This window comes from Crocuta crocuta, unplaced genomic scaffold, assembly GCF_008692635.1.
Source record: "Crocuta crocuta isolate KB4526 unplaced genomic scaffold, BGI_CrCroc_1.0 scaffold126, whole genome shotgun sequence".
Taxonomy (NCBI): Eukaryota; Metazoa; Chordata; class Mammalia; order Carnivora; family Hyaenidae; genus Crocuta; species Crocuta crocuta.
In genome coordinates this window covers 1,122,927-1,135,952 of record NW_027531000.1, presented here as the reverse complement: position 1 = coordinate 1,135,952, position 13,026 = coordinate 1,122,927, and positions in this window count along the sequence as shown.

The window sequence follows — 13,026 nt, the reverse complement described above, 5'->3', positions numbered from 1 at the left end:
CCTTTCCTTGCTGGAAGAAGTTCAACACCTCATTTCACACACCATGTTTAAGGGACTATTGCTAATGGCTATGCTTCATTAGAAAAATAAATCCACTTTGTGTTTTCATTTTGGCCCTTTTTTTTTCCTTTTTAATGATTAAAAGTCTAATTATTTATAGTTCAAAAGAGCATATTAAAATATTCAGCCTGTGTGACCTAATTAAGAAATATATTCCTCCTAGAGAGTCAGTCAAAATATATTTAAGTGCTCAATTGTTTAATAAAATATTTAGTGACCACCTAGTATATACCAGGTGTTTGGTACATTAATTGATTATTACATTAGCCCTGGCATCAAGGTGCTTCCAATCTTGTTGGAGAAACATATTTCGATGAAATTTTTGGCCTGAACTTTTTGTCTAGTTGTTCCTGTGCTATCTTAACTTCTAAGTAGTTGCCAGAATGAGGTCTCTAGGGCCATGCTACTGCATTCAGTAGGTTGACTGTTAAAGGGACAAAGCCTAATTTCCTGATGTGTTACAGAAGATTCTGCACCATCTAGCCCCTCGTAATGTACCAGCCCTGCTCCCTCTTCTGGCCAGAGTGAGCAGGGTACAGTTCCCGTGTCATGTCCATCTTGTGGGGGTGCTCTTAGACTCCATAGCCTACATGTGCCTGAGTATCCTTGTTATCTTCCCATGAATACTTCATGCTAAAAATCCTGCCCCTTAGGGATGCTATCTCCCTGAAACTCTCATTGGACTCTAAAGACTTCCATCACTTGATTATAATTTTTTTATTACATATTTGTTTGGTATCTGCCTTTCTTACTACATCTAGTGCCAGGTACACAAGAGAAGGGGAATAGATGAATTAAATAAATAAATAAAATACAAAACTCCTCATCTAAACCACAAATTACTACCCTGGCACTCTGATAGTGACACTAATGATAAGAATCCTTTCCCATTCCTCCAAATGTGCTCATGAAGTGATTCGGGCAAGATCAGGCATTAACAATGGCAGGGTCTGGACTGGATGGACTGGAGACTCCAAAGCCCACATGTGAAGGCGGAGAGTTTTTGGCCTTCATCATCTGACCTTGCTTTTGGAGAGGTAGAGTGTGACATGAAACCGAAACCCACTGACTATTTGTGAAAGAAATCCCATATTTGAGAATATGGGCATTTTAGAAGATTTAACATATAGAAATTTGGTACAGAAAGTGAAGTTTGCAAATCTTTGTCACTGTGAAGTATAAAATAGTAGAAAAATGCTAATTCTGGCAGGAGAAAACCCAACTTCAATTTTTCCTTTTCCTTCTGTCCATGTTTGATATTGCACAAGTTTTTGAGTATGCTCTTCGGTTTCTCAATTTTGCAAACTATGGAGAATTAGACCTGATTATTTTCATCTAATGTTGCTTCCAGCTTTAAAGGTTATTTATAAATGTATTTGAATGCATGAATGTGTCTATTCAACATGAGGACATATCAGCTCTTAGGGACATACAGCTCTCCTGTATCAGCTCTTGGGGAAAGGCGTGAACATGTGGGCCGACTCATTCATGACACTTCTGTGGAACTTACACCTGTATTTAGTGACATCCTATGATTTAAACCTTCCAGAAAGCTGAGGTTTAGAAGGTTAAGAGAGAATGATAGTTTCTGTTCAGCTGGGCAAATACATATTTAATTACTAACACATACTCCAACAAAAATGTCCAAATTGGGTGATTTTTTAAAGTACAAAGAATAAAAGACTTTGGTTTGACCCTTCGCAACCCCCTTCAATCATTCTTTTGATCAGAATTTTCCCAGAGGGACTCTGTCAACTTCCCAGAATGTCTTCCTTGGCTCGAACCTACCTCCATGCCGATAAAGTGGGGGCTACCCGTCAGGCACTCAGCTTTGGAGAGCATGTTTAAATTATTCAATTATTAATTATCACCGTGCCAGCCTGTCCGTTTCCAACTGCATTGTCCTTTTCAATGTTTTATCTTCCTTTTCTTTTGGATCTTTGGGGAAAGGACATTAAGATGGAGAAACAGGCAGAGCTCACCTATTGCTTGCAAATTAAACAGCATATAATTGTTTCTGGCCCACCTTATAAGTGTTTCTGCACTTCCTTTCATTTAGGAAGGATAAAATTGTTAAGAAACTCCACTTGTCTCTCTCTTTTATTTTTTTCTGCCTTTCTCTCCTGATGGAGAAGGGCAGTGGACTCAAACATGTATTTCCCACCTCAGTTTGTGTCATCTCTAAGGATTCTAATTTTGATTTTTTTCAGAAACAAGGACATATGTCTTGTGTATTTATCATATAGCCTCTGAATAGCAACACAGGTGTCTTATCTGTAAGATTGCCAACCTTACATTTGTATTCATGTTGTAATTACTTGAATTTATTTTTATGTGTGTGTTTGAGAAGCACAGGAGAACTCGCTACTAAAGTGAGTAGTTGAGCAAATGTGGTGGTTTATGGTCACACAAAACATCTGAAGCATACATACATAGACCGTAACACAATGGTGTAGTTCTTTGAAAGGCTTCCGCAAAAAGCAAAATCCGTGCACAGCAAGTTATTTTGGTGCAGGATAAAACTTGTCTCCAGTTCTCTAATCCATTTTGATAAGGAACAAAAATGGAAACGTGCTCAAAAACTCTCTGGTCAATTGTAAAACTAAATTAAAGCCTAGGAACTGAATTTAATTTCTTGTGGTTAAAAAATACATCCTTTTTGGAAAAGGAAAATCCTATGCTACAATGTTGTGTTTCTAAGTACAGTTTTTCCTGCACCAAATTCATCCAGGTGACAATTTTGGACTATTGATGGAGTGAAAATAAAATAGAAAGCTGTGCGATTCTTATTCAGTGTGAACCATGGTCCTAGCAGCCTTTGCTATCCTCACCCTCACTGCCCATAATTTCTCCTTGACAGCAACTTTTCTTGCCTAGGTTACCTGGCCAGCTGCTTATCTCCTCCAGTTGATTTTCATTCATAGGTTTGAAAATTTTAAACCAATTTTAATAATTATCCTCACAAAATATTGAATAGTGTAATTTCACTGTCTTTAGTGACTTTGAACTGAAAGGGTTCTAGTGTTCTATAAAATTAAGGTGTTAGGATAATTATCAGTTTTTAAAATTATCATCCCATAGTATTAGTTTTTTTAGTGCAAATTATCTAAAGGTAGGAATTTGCTGGGGCTTGAACTTACAACCCTGAGATTAAGAGTCACACGCTCCACCAACTAAGCCAGCCAGCCACCCCTAATATTGGAATTTTCATTTGGAGTTTTCTTTTCATTGGCATTCCTTGTGTTTGATTTAAACTTGTTTTTAGAACATAAAGTCATAACATCTATCATTTAATAAGCCCAAAACTCAACTAAATCACTATTAGTTAGGGTTCTCCAGAGATCTAAACCAATATGATATGTATGTATCTAGATACATAGATTTATTACAGAAAATAGCTCATGTGGTTATGGAGACCAAGAAATCCCGCAATCTGTCCTCTGTAAACTGGAGGACCAGGAAAGCTGATGGTATAATTCAGTCTGAGTCTGTGGGCATGAGAATCAAGGGAGCTGATGGTATAGCTCTCAGTATGAATCTGAAAGCCTGAGAACCAAGAGTTCTGATGTCTGAAGGCAGGAGCAGATGGCGGAAATGGAGACTCCAAGATCAAGGAGAAAAGGAATTTGCCATGTACTCACCTTTTTGTTCCATTTAGACCCTCATTAGATTGGATGATGCATGCCTAAAGTAGACAGGGCAGATCTCTTTACTCAGTCTACTGAGCCAAATGCTAATCTCTTCCAGAAGCACTAACAGACACACCCAGAAATAATGTTTTCCCATCTTTCTGTGTATCCCTTAGCTCAGTCAAGCTGGGACACATAAATTTAACCATCCCAATCACCATATATTTATTTTCCATCATGGTCTTCACAATCTTGTTAGTTTGGATGGCCCATTCATCCACCCAGGTATCTTTCCAAAAAAATAATTATTGAAGAAATAACCATACTATATAGGCAATATGCTAGATCTTAAGAATGCAATTATAAAAGTGATGGTCACTTTTGTGTTCTAAGAGCTTAAAGATAAAACATTATCAGTAAAAACTACACGTCACTCCCATGTTCATTGGAGCATTATTCACAATAGCCAAAATACAGAAATAACTCAAATGTTCATGGACACATAAGTGGATGAGGAAAATGTGGTGTATTATGTAGCCTTAAAAGAGAAGGAAATTATACAGTTTGTGACAATGTGGGTGGATCTGGAGGACATTAGGTGAAAGGGAAAAAAGTCAGTCTTAGAAGGACAAATACTATATGACTGCATTTATATGTGGTATCTAAAATGGTCAAACTCATAGAAGCAGAGAATGGAATGGTGGTTGTTTGGAACTGAGGGAAGGGGAAAATGGGGAATTGTGAGCCAGAGGGTATAAAGCTTCAGTTATGCACCATGAATAATTCCTAAGATCTGCTGTCCTGCACTGTGCCTATAGCTAACAACATGGTACTGTGCACTTTAAATTTTGCTCAGAGGGTTAACATGTTAAGTGTTCTTAACACACATGCAGACACACAAAGGCACAAGGAAACTTTTAGAGGCGATGAATATGTTTGTTACCTTGATAACACTGATAGTGTTTCCACAATGATACTCTCATTGCGTAGGACCCAAATACTAGGCATATGTCCAGAATCATCAATTGTATGTATTAAACATGTACGCATAAACATGTTTTTTAATGGAAAAAAAAAACCCAAAGATGGTATCAGTTAAGTGACAAATGACCCCTGGCAACAGTACATGCTTCAGGAATTCATAAAAAGAAACAATCACTTTGGACTGGGTAATCCATGAATATTTCTTAGGGGAGAATTTGAGTTGGATTGAAGGACTCTTAGGGTTCAATAAATAAAAGGGAGGAAGAAGGGCAAAGAGATCAGGGGGCATGGTGTGTCTGGAGAAGAGTGATGGCCTGTTTCACAGAACTTTATTTATTTATGTTTATTTATTTTTGAAAGAGACAGAAAGAGAGACAGTGAGAGCTGGGGAGGAGCAGAGAGAGAGGGAGACACAGAATTCAAAGCAGGCTCCAGGTCAACGCGAGGCTTGAACTCATGAGCTGTGAAATCATGACCTAAGCCGAAATCTGGTGCTTAACTAGCTGAGCCACCTAGGCACCCCATGCAAAACTTGCTTTAAGGAGGTGGATTAAAGTGTTGAAAGTCTCCTGCCTGGTTGTGTGGAGCTTAAACTACAGCCAAATGAATGTTGAACTCCTTAAAATTAAATGATATGAACAACTTATTCACATTAATGAAATAGAATCAGTACTACACTTCCATTTTTCCATCACTGTACACAGTGGTGGATGTGAAATGATTAATTAATTTGTCCCAACCGAAGTCTGGAATTTCAGCCAAGAGCATTAATTAGTGTANAGTACTACACTTCCATTTTTCCATCACTGTACACAGTGGTGGATGTGAAATGATTAATTAATTTGTCCAAAGTCTGGACAATTAATTAATTAATTAACCAAAGTCTGGAATTTCAGCCAAGAGCATTAATTAGTGTGTGGTGTTATCACACAGACACATAAGTTGTGTTACCTAAAGAAGAGCAGTGGTAGAAACAGAAGGAATTCCAACCTAACACTATGTGTTGAAAAAGCTGTAAGTCTTGAACTTGAGGTTTTATAAGGTTTAAATCTGAAACACATTAAAACTAAAAAAGTAAGCAATTCAACATTTTTTTTACTAATCCAGCTAAATAGCCAATATATAATTAATTCAGTCTAACCTTAAAATAGTGGTACGTGTCAACACAGCTAAACAGCTTCCCCAAAACTCTGTACACTTTTTCCTTTAGGAGCTTATTTCTTTTAATTAATCGAGACAACTATTTTTATGTATCTTTCCCTTCACAAATGATTAAGTAGTGATGTTAAAAAATAACACATTTGGAGAGAGCTGTCCTCCTCCAAATTACTAGCATGCATTATCAAACGGTCCTAATTTTAATCAGAAAAACAACCTTAATTTGGTGCCCTTAAATTAGAGCACATGTCCCCTTGTTTCTCATCACCATTTGGAGTTTTCTCCCCCCCCACCCCCTAATTTTCTTCTTCTTATGGAGGGCATGGGAGAACAGATGCACATTTATTCCACAGTAAATGAAGTAGACTTGATTAAGGAATCTCTCTCTATGGAAACAGAAACAGTACACAGATCCCATGAATCCAGTGTCAAAACCAAATTCCTGGTGTCCAGCCCCCAGTGGACTATATGGAATGGGCAAACTATAACTGCTTGGGCCAAACCTAGCCCACTGTCTTTGTAAATAAAGCACAGTCTATGTAAAGCACAGCCACACGGCCTACTGTATGTGCCACCCACAAGCACTTTCATGTTACCAGGGAAAAGGAAATCACTGAGACTGAGACTGCATGCCCATAGAGCCTAAAATATTATCTGGTTCTTTTCAAGAAAAGAAAATGTTCTGACCTCAAGATGAGATGTTAATCTATCTCTAGTGTTTCACTGATATTCAACATTATCTTTATCTCATGTAGTATACCTCAGACTTCCAAAGCACTTTTTGTTTGTGCTTTGTTTCTCCAAGTTTTTATTTAAATTCCAGGTAGTTAACAAACAGTGCAATATTACTTTCAGGTGTAGAATTACACCTGCCCAACACTTAATGTACATCACCCAGCACTCATCACAAGTGTTCTCCTTAATCCCCAATCCCTGCCCACCTCTTTCACCCATTACCCTGCCCACCTCTCCTCTGGTAACCACCAGTTTGTTCTCTGTAGTCAAGAGTCTGTTTCTTGTTTTGCCTCTCTTCCCCCCGCCCCCATGCTCGTTTGCCTTGTTTCTCAAATTCCACACATGAGTGAAACCACGTGGCATCTGTCCTTCTCTGACCGACCCATCCTCACCTAGCACAACAAGGTTCCTCAGAAAGTTAAGAACAGAACTGTCCTGTGATCCAGCAATTGCACTATTAGGTATTTATCCAAATAATATAAAAATACTAATTCAAAGGCTTACATGCACCCCAAAGTTAATAGCAGCGTTATCAACAATAACCAAACTATGGAAAGAGCCCAAAGGTCTATTGACTGATGAATGGATAAAGAAGAGTGATGAATATAGGATATATATATATATATGCACAATGGAATATTGCTCAGCCATAAAAGGCAGTGAAGCCTTGTCATTTTGGCATAATAGATAGAGCTAGAGAGTGCTTTGCCAAGGCACTTTTAAAAGCATTTGATCTGAGGGGCGCCTGGGTGGCTCAGTTGATTAAACATGTGACTCAATTTCACCTCAGGTCATAATCTCGTGGTTTGTTAGATAAAGCCCCACGTCAGGCCCTGTGCTGACCATGTGGAGACTAGGATTCTCTCTCTCTCTTTCCTCTCTCTCTCACTCTCCCTCTCCCTCCCTCTCTCTCTCAAAATAAATAAACTTAAGAAAATTAATTTGAAATATCTCCTAAGAACTTAAGAACTCATGCAAAAAAAGTTGCTTGAAAAATTGAAATCTCATGCAAACAGAAGTTATCTGCTTCCCATTCATATACAAAGACGGGCTCTCTTGCTCCCACTTTACAAATGAAGAAGTTGTTTCACAGGACTAGGTGAGTTCATCTCATAACCTCTTCCCCAAGCTTTCCCTTTTGTGGGGATTTCCAAACCATGTATCAGTGAGTTATTTATATGTGTGACGGAGAAAAAGCTTCTATAACCAAAAAGTATTTCTTTCTCTTGAAATGATCTATAACTCTAAATGTTAATCTATTCAATGTTCTGAGAAATTCTGCGGTGAAGAAACCCATTTAAATTTATTTCCCTTAGTTTTTTCTAGTATTTTTTTTTACTACAAACTCCCTTCATCCCTTCCACACACACAAAAAAATCTTTTTTTTTTAAATGTTTTATTTATTTCTAGGAGAGAGAGAGAGAGAGAGACAGCGTGAGCAGGGAAGGGTCAGAGAGAGAGGGAGTCACAGACTGAAACAGGCTCCAGGCTCTGAGCTGGCAGTCAGCACAGAGCCCGACGCGGGGCTCGAACCCACGAACCGCGAGATCATGACCTAAGCGAAAGTCGGACGCTTAACCGACTAAGCCACCCAGGCGCCCCCAAAAAATCTTAATACCCATGGAACCAGTGGGAGACTTTGCTATATATACTCATTACCTCAAAAAAATAGACTTTTACCATCCACTTTTTCCTTGATTTCTCAAAGTATGGCCTTTCTGTTGTCCGTCTGATCCACTATTGCTTTTGTAAATGTGTAGATTTGCCACACATAGGCAATTGTGCACTTTTCCTAAAGTAAAAAGAAATTTTAGGAAAATTTTAGGAAAGTAGAAAATTAAATATTGCTGGTTAGCCTGCTTTTTTCACTTATATATGTATTATGATATCCTTTAAGGTCAGTAAATACAGTTCTGTATCTTCTTTTTTTATGGTTGCATTGTGATCCATTATATGGATCTAAAGTCGTTTTGAATCAAATCCCCTGTGATTGGATATTTGGGTTATTTCTACCTTTATTCAACCAGAATGAATTCTTAAGGGATGGCATCATAGTCACTGTCATTAACCATAAATGTTAGTCTTTCATCTTCAAAATCTACAAGATTTTAGTCTAGAATTCATCTACTCAGACGGCCATTCTGTCCCCACTCCCTGGGGACTAGCAGTTGCCTCATGCCACCTTGTATACCTGTGTCTCTTCAGTCCACAGATCACCTTCTCCTTGTGGAGTTTCTGCAGCCTGACCCTTGTTCATCTAGTAGTTTTATCCAGTACCTTTCATTCAGTAATTTTGTCTAAGGATGTTTGTTTTCTGAATCAGTTATTTCATTTGGGGACTGAAAAATGGTACTTTACTAATTCTACCACTTGGTCTTAACTGGTATTTAAAAGTACAGCATTATACAAGAAGAGAGACCTTTCCCAGAATCAACAGTTCAATAAAGTAAAAATATCAAGCCCAACCTCTGAGAGAGTGGCCAAATTTACTTACATGAAATGAGTCTGACATGAGTCAAAAAATCTCTAGGAAGAAGAGAGGCAGTGACTTCCCATGGTGCTTGGGTTTATTTCACAATGAGGTTATCATTAAACAAGGATTTGGCCAAATTAGGCTGAAAGTACTCAGCTGAATTCCCCACTGAGTAAAATGCACAAAGGACAAACCCAGAATATTAAATATTAATTTAAGTCAAATAACAGTCTTAAGACAAATTTAAGTCTTAAGGAAATGTTGAAGCTTTGTATAAGAGGCCTACATACATCTGCACATCCATACACTGAACCACCTTTGCTCTTGTGCGTTCCAAGGAGAATGTCTTGGCACGTAAAACATATAAGAGTGTCAGTGATGTGCATGGCTGACTTTTCTCCCACCTAAGAATTTGAGAAAGCAGTCACTGCAGTCATTACAAACCAAGGACTCTTAGCCATAACAATTTTTATCAAAAAGCCCAAATATGCATAATGTTTGAATTCCGGGCATGACGAGCTGATAGATTTCTTCAGGCAGAGTATGGCCATAAATTTTGTTGTGAAGTTAATGTCATCTTCAAAAAGAACATATTCTATATTTTTACATTTTTTTTACAATGTGTTTTTGTGTACATGTGTGTCAAACCTACCACCATGGTTTTATTTAAGAAGATCTTCACTGAGGACCTACTAGGTGCTGCCCCTTTCAGTCCAGACTGCCATCACTTCTTGTGCAGACCAGGTGCACCCTTGTACCTTCCTGCATCATACTCCTCACACATGCTAGGTTATCTTTTAAAATGCTGAACTTATTCATGTACCTGCATACCCTACTTCCCACCTCAGTCTTTGGAGTATTTAAATACAAATCCCACATGTTATTATTTCACATTTATGTTTTTTTATTTTGCATTTTTAATTTTTAAAAATTTTTTATGTAAGTATAATGCTCTTATCCTTCCTACATAATTAACAATAACTGTGTGGTATCATTTAGTACCTCATCCATATTCAGATTTTCCCATGTGTTTAGGAAATGTTATTGTTGACTTGTTTAAATTCATAGACAAGTTCTGCAAATCACATTATGTTGTATTTCTTAGGTCTCTAACAGTTGAGTACTCTCTCCTTTTATTTATTTTTTCATACTATTGACTTACTGAAGAAACTGGATCAGTTGCCCTATAGAGTATCCTAGAAACAACATGGTTTTCTATATTTTTCTATTTGCTTTCACATGGTGATATTTAACTTCTTCCTCTACCTTCTATATTCCCTGTCAGCTGTAAGTTAACTCTAAAAGTTTGAATAATTTCTAATTGAATCTTTTCACAAAAATACTTCTTTTGTAGTCTCTGTACTTCACTATCTCAGATCATTGTTGCTAAGGTTGATTTGTGGGTTCAGAAAGTGCTTCATTATCCCTGCATAGTAAAGGTTCCACCCAACCTTTCATTCAGTAGTTTTGTCCCTTGATGATTGTTATCTGAGTGAGCTATTTCATGCGGGTTGTAAAATGGTGCTTTTTATCAATCTCCACTCATCTACATTTCATAGTTCAAATTCTTCTGTAAAGAGCTTTTTTCTCCTCAGAAACTTGGGGTATTTGGTTACTCTGAAATATAGCTTGTGCAGGAAAAGCAAGATAAATGCCTGAATATTTTTTCTTAACTGGTGGTTTTCAAAGTCAGATGTTGGTCAGCCTGATCTTTTTTTAAAAGTTAAATTGAGTCTTGACGATCTTATCCTTGCTTAAAACCCTGCAGAGACCTCCATTGGTTTGCAGAATGAGTTCAAGATGAATCACGTGGCCCAGGCTTATCAGTGTTGCCTCATCAGAGCCTCCCTTCTTTGCATAATAGTCACGTTGGGTTTCAGTTCTCCAGACTCCTCTAGCTCTTTCCTTCCTTTACATCTGCACATCAACTGTTCCTTCTGTGTGGATGCTTCTTTTGGCCCAAGATGTGGTTGGTTCCTTCTCAACTGCCAAGTCCTAGCTAAATGACACTTTTACAGAGAGGCCTTTGATAGTGGTCCAGCTGAATTAGGTCTCTTTCCTTCAACGTTGTCTAACCCAACCCTGATCATTATCACTATAGCATTTGCCCATTAAAAAATTTTTTTTCGTTCAACTTTTATTATATGTCTCCCCATCTAAGTGGCAGGCTCCGTGAGGGCAGGGATCATACTGGTTTTTTTTCACAATTCACATTCCAATGACTGTTGAATGACTGGCCATTATTGGACAACAGAAGGCTTATGTTACAGAGCAGTGAAATTGACAATTTATGCCTTACTCTCTGGGTTCTCAGGCCAATGCGGGATTCTGACAAGCAGATAATTTTATACATTGTGACAAGTACAGTGACAGAGGAGATACAGGGTGATAAATGGGAGCACACTGGATGCATACCTGATGTGGGTTTGGGGGTATCAAAGAAAGCTTCTTGGAGATGGTAGAATATGAGTTGAGCCTACAGGATGAATAGGAGTTGGTTAGGAAAAGATCCCAAGACATAATAAGTGCAAAGGTGAGTGAGAGAATGGATATGACTTTACCTCTGATTAGATGTGAGCATCATTTAGATGGAAGGAGGAAGTCCAGCTTGGTAGGCGATGATGCCAGTCATCAAAATAAGGATACTTGAAGGAGGAAATGGGGTTGAAAGGAGAATACAGAGTCCAGTTTGGAGCATTTCACATTTGAGGTACCCCTGAGATATCCAGTAGATGCCATTGAATGCATGGATCTGTGAGAGGCACATGAGATGAATTCTAGACTAAAGGGACAGAAGTGCACACAGATGGTAATAAAAGCAGTGAAAAGGGATGAGGCAGCTCCGAGAGGATTTTAAAGTTTACAAAGCACTTCCAGCTGCTTAGACCCTCATGTCAGCCTATGAGGGAGCAAAGAGAGATATTATTAACCTCTTTTAAAGATGAGAAAGTTGAACCTCAGTAATATCAAAAGATTATATCATATAAATCATATCATATAAATATAAAGCGACAGAACTATTACCCTTCATCTCTGTATTCTTCTGTTATATTGCATTCACTTTGCTGGAGACCAACAAGAACTATTTTCAGGTGATTTCTAGCCATAATTTTTCATTATATTGCTCCTTACTCTTTTTTTTTCATTGTGATTTTAAAAAATCACACAAAACATAGAATCATCCTAAAATATCATCTTAATCATTGTTAAGCACACACTCTCTTTGAGACCATGCTTTCAATTCTTTTGGATATATACCCAGAGAATAGGATTTCTGGATCATATAGCCATTGTCTTTTTCATTTTTTGAGGAACCATCACATTGTTTTCCATAGTGGCTGCTCCATTTTACATCTTTACCAAGCATGCACAAGTGTTCCCTTTTCTCCACAACCTTGTGCACACTTGTTGCTTTCTGCTTTTTTGATCCTAATGGGTATGAGGTGGTATCTCACTGTCGTTACTCCTTACTCTTTTCTTACCTTGTTTGAGTATTTTTTTCTTGCTCAGAGAAATACTGTAACGGAAATTGTGGACAAAGCATTAGATCACTCAGATGGAGAACAATTGACCATATAATTTCACAAGCAAATTCAGTTTTCTGAAAATGGTACTGTGTGCTGCATAGGAATATAATCTTCAGAAACAGCCTTGTCACCCTGGGCTAGTTACTTTTCTTTATGTACTGCTTGTCAGTAATAATACTTTCTCATACATTACAAATGCTTAAATAAGATGTATATAAAGTGTTCCCCATGGTTTCCAGCACATGAGAAGAGCTCAGTGAAGAATAGTTATCAATATTAGTTGAAATGTATATAATCTGTGCATTCCCTTTTACCAAACTGGTGACCATCCCAATCAGGTGTGAGGCTGGTTTGGAATAACCTTGTTCTTGGTGAATTCCTATGGGTCCCTGTGATCACCACATCATTTTGTCAGACAGCTTATTGAATAATGTATACTAGCATTTTGTTTTTCCCTCTC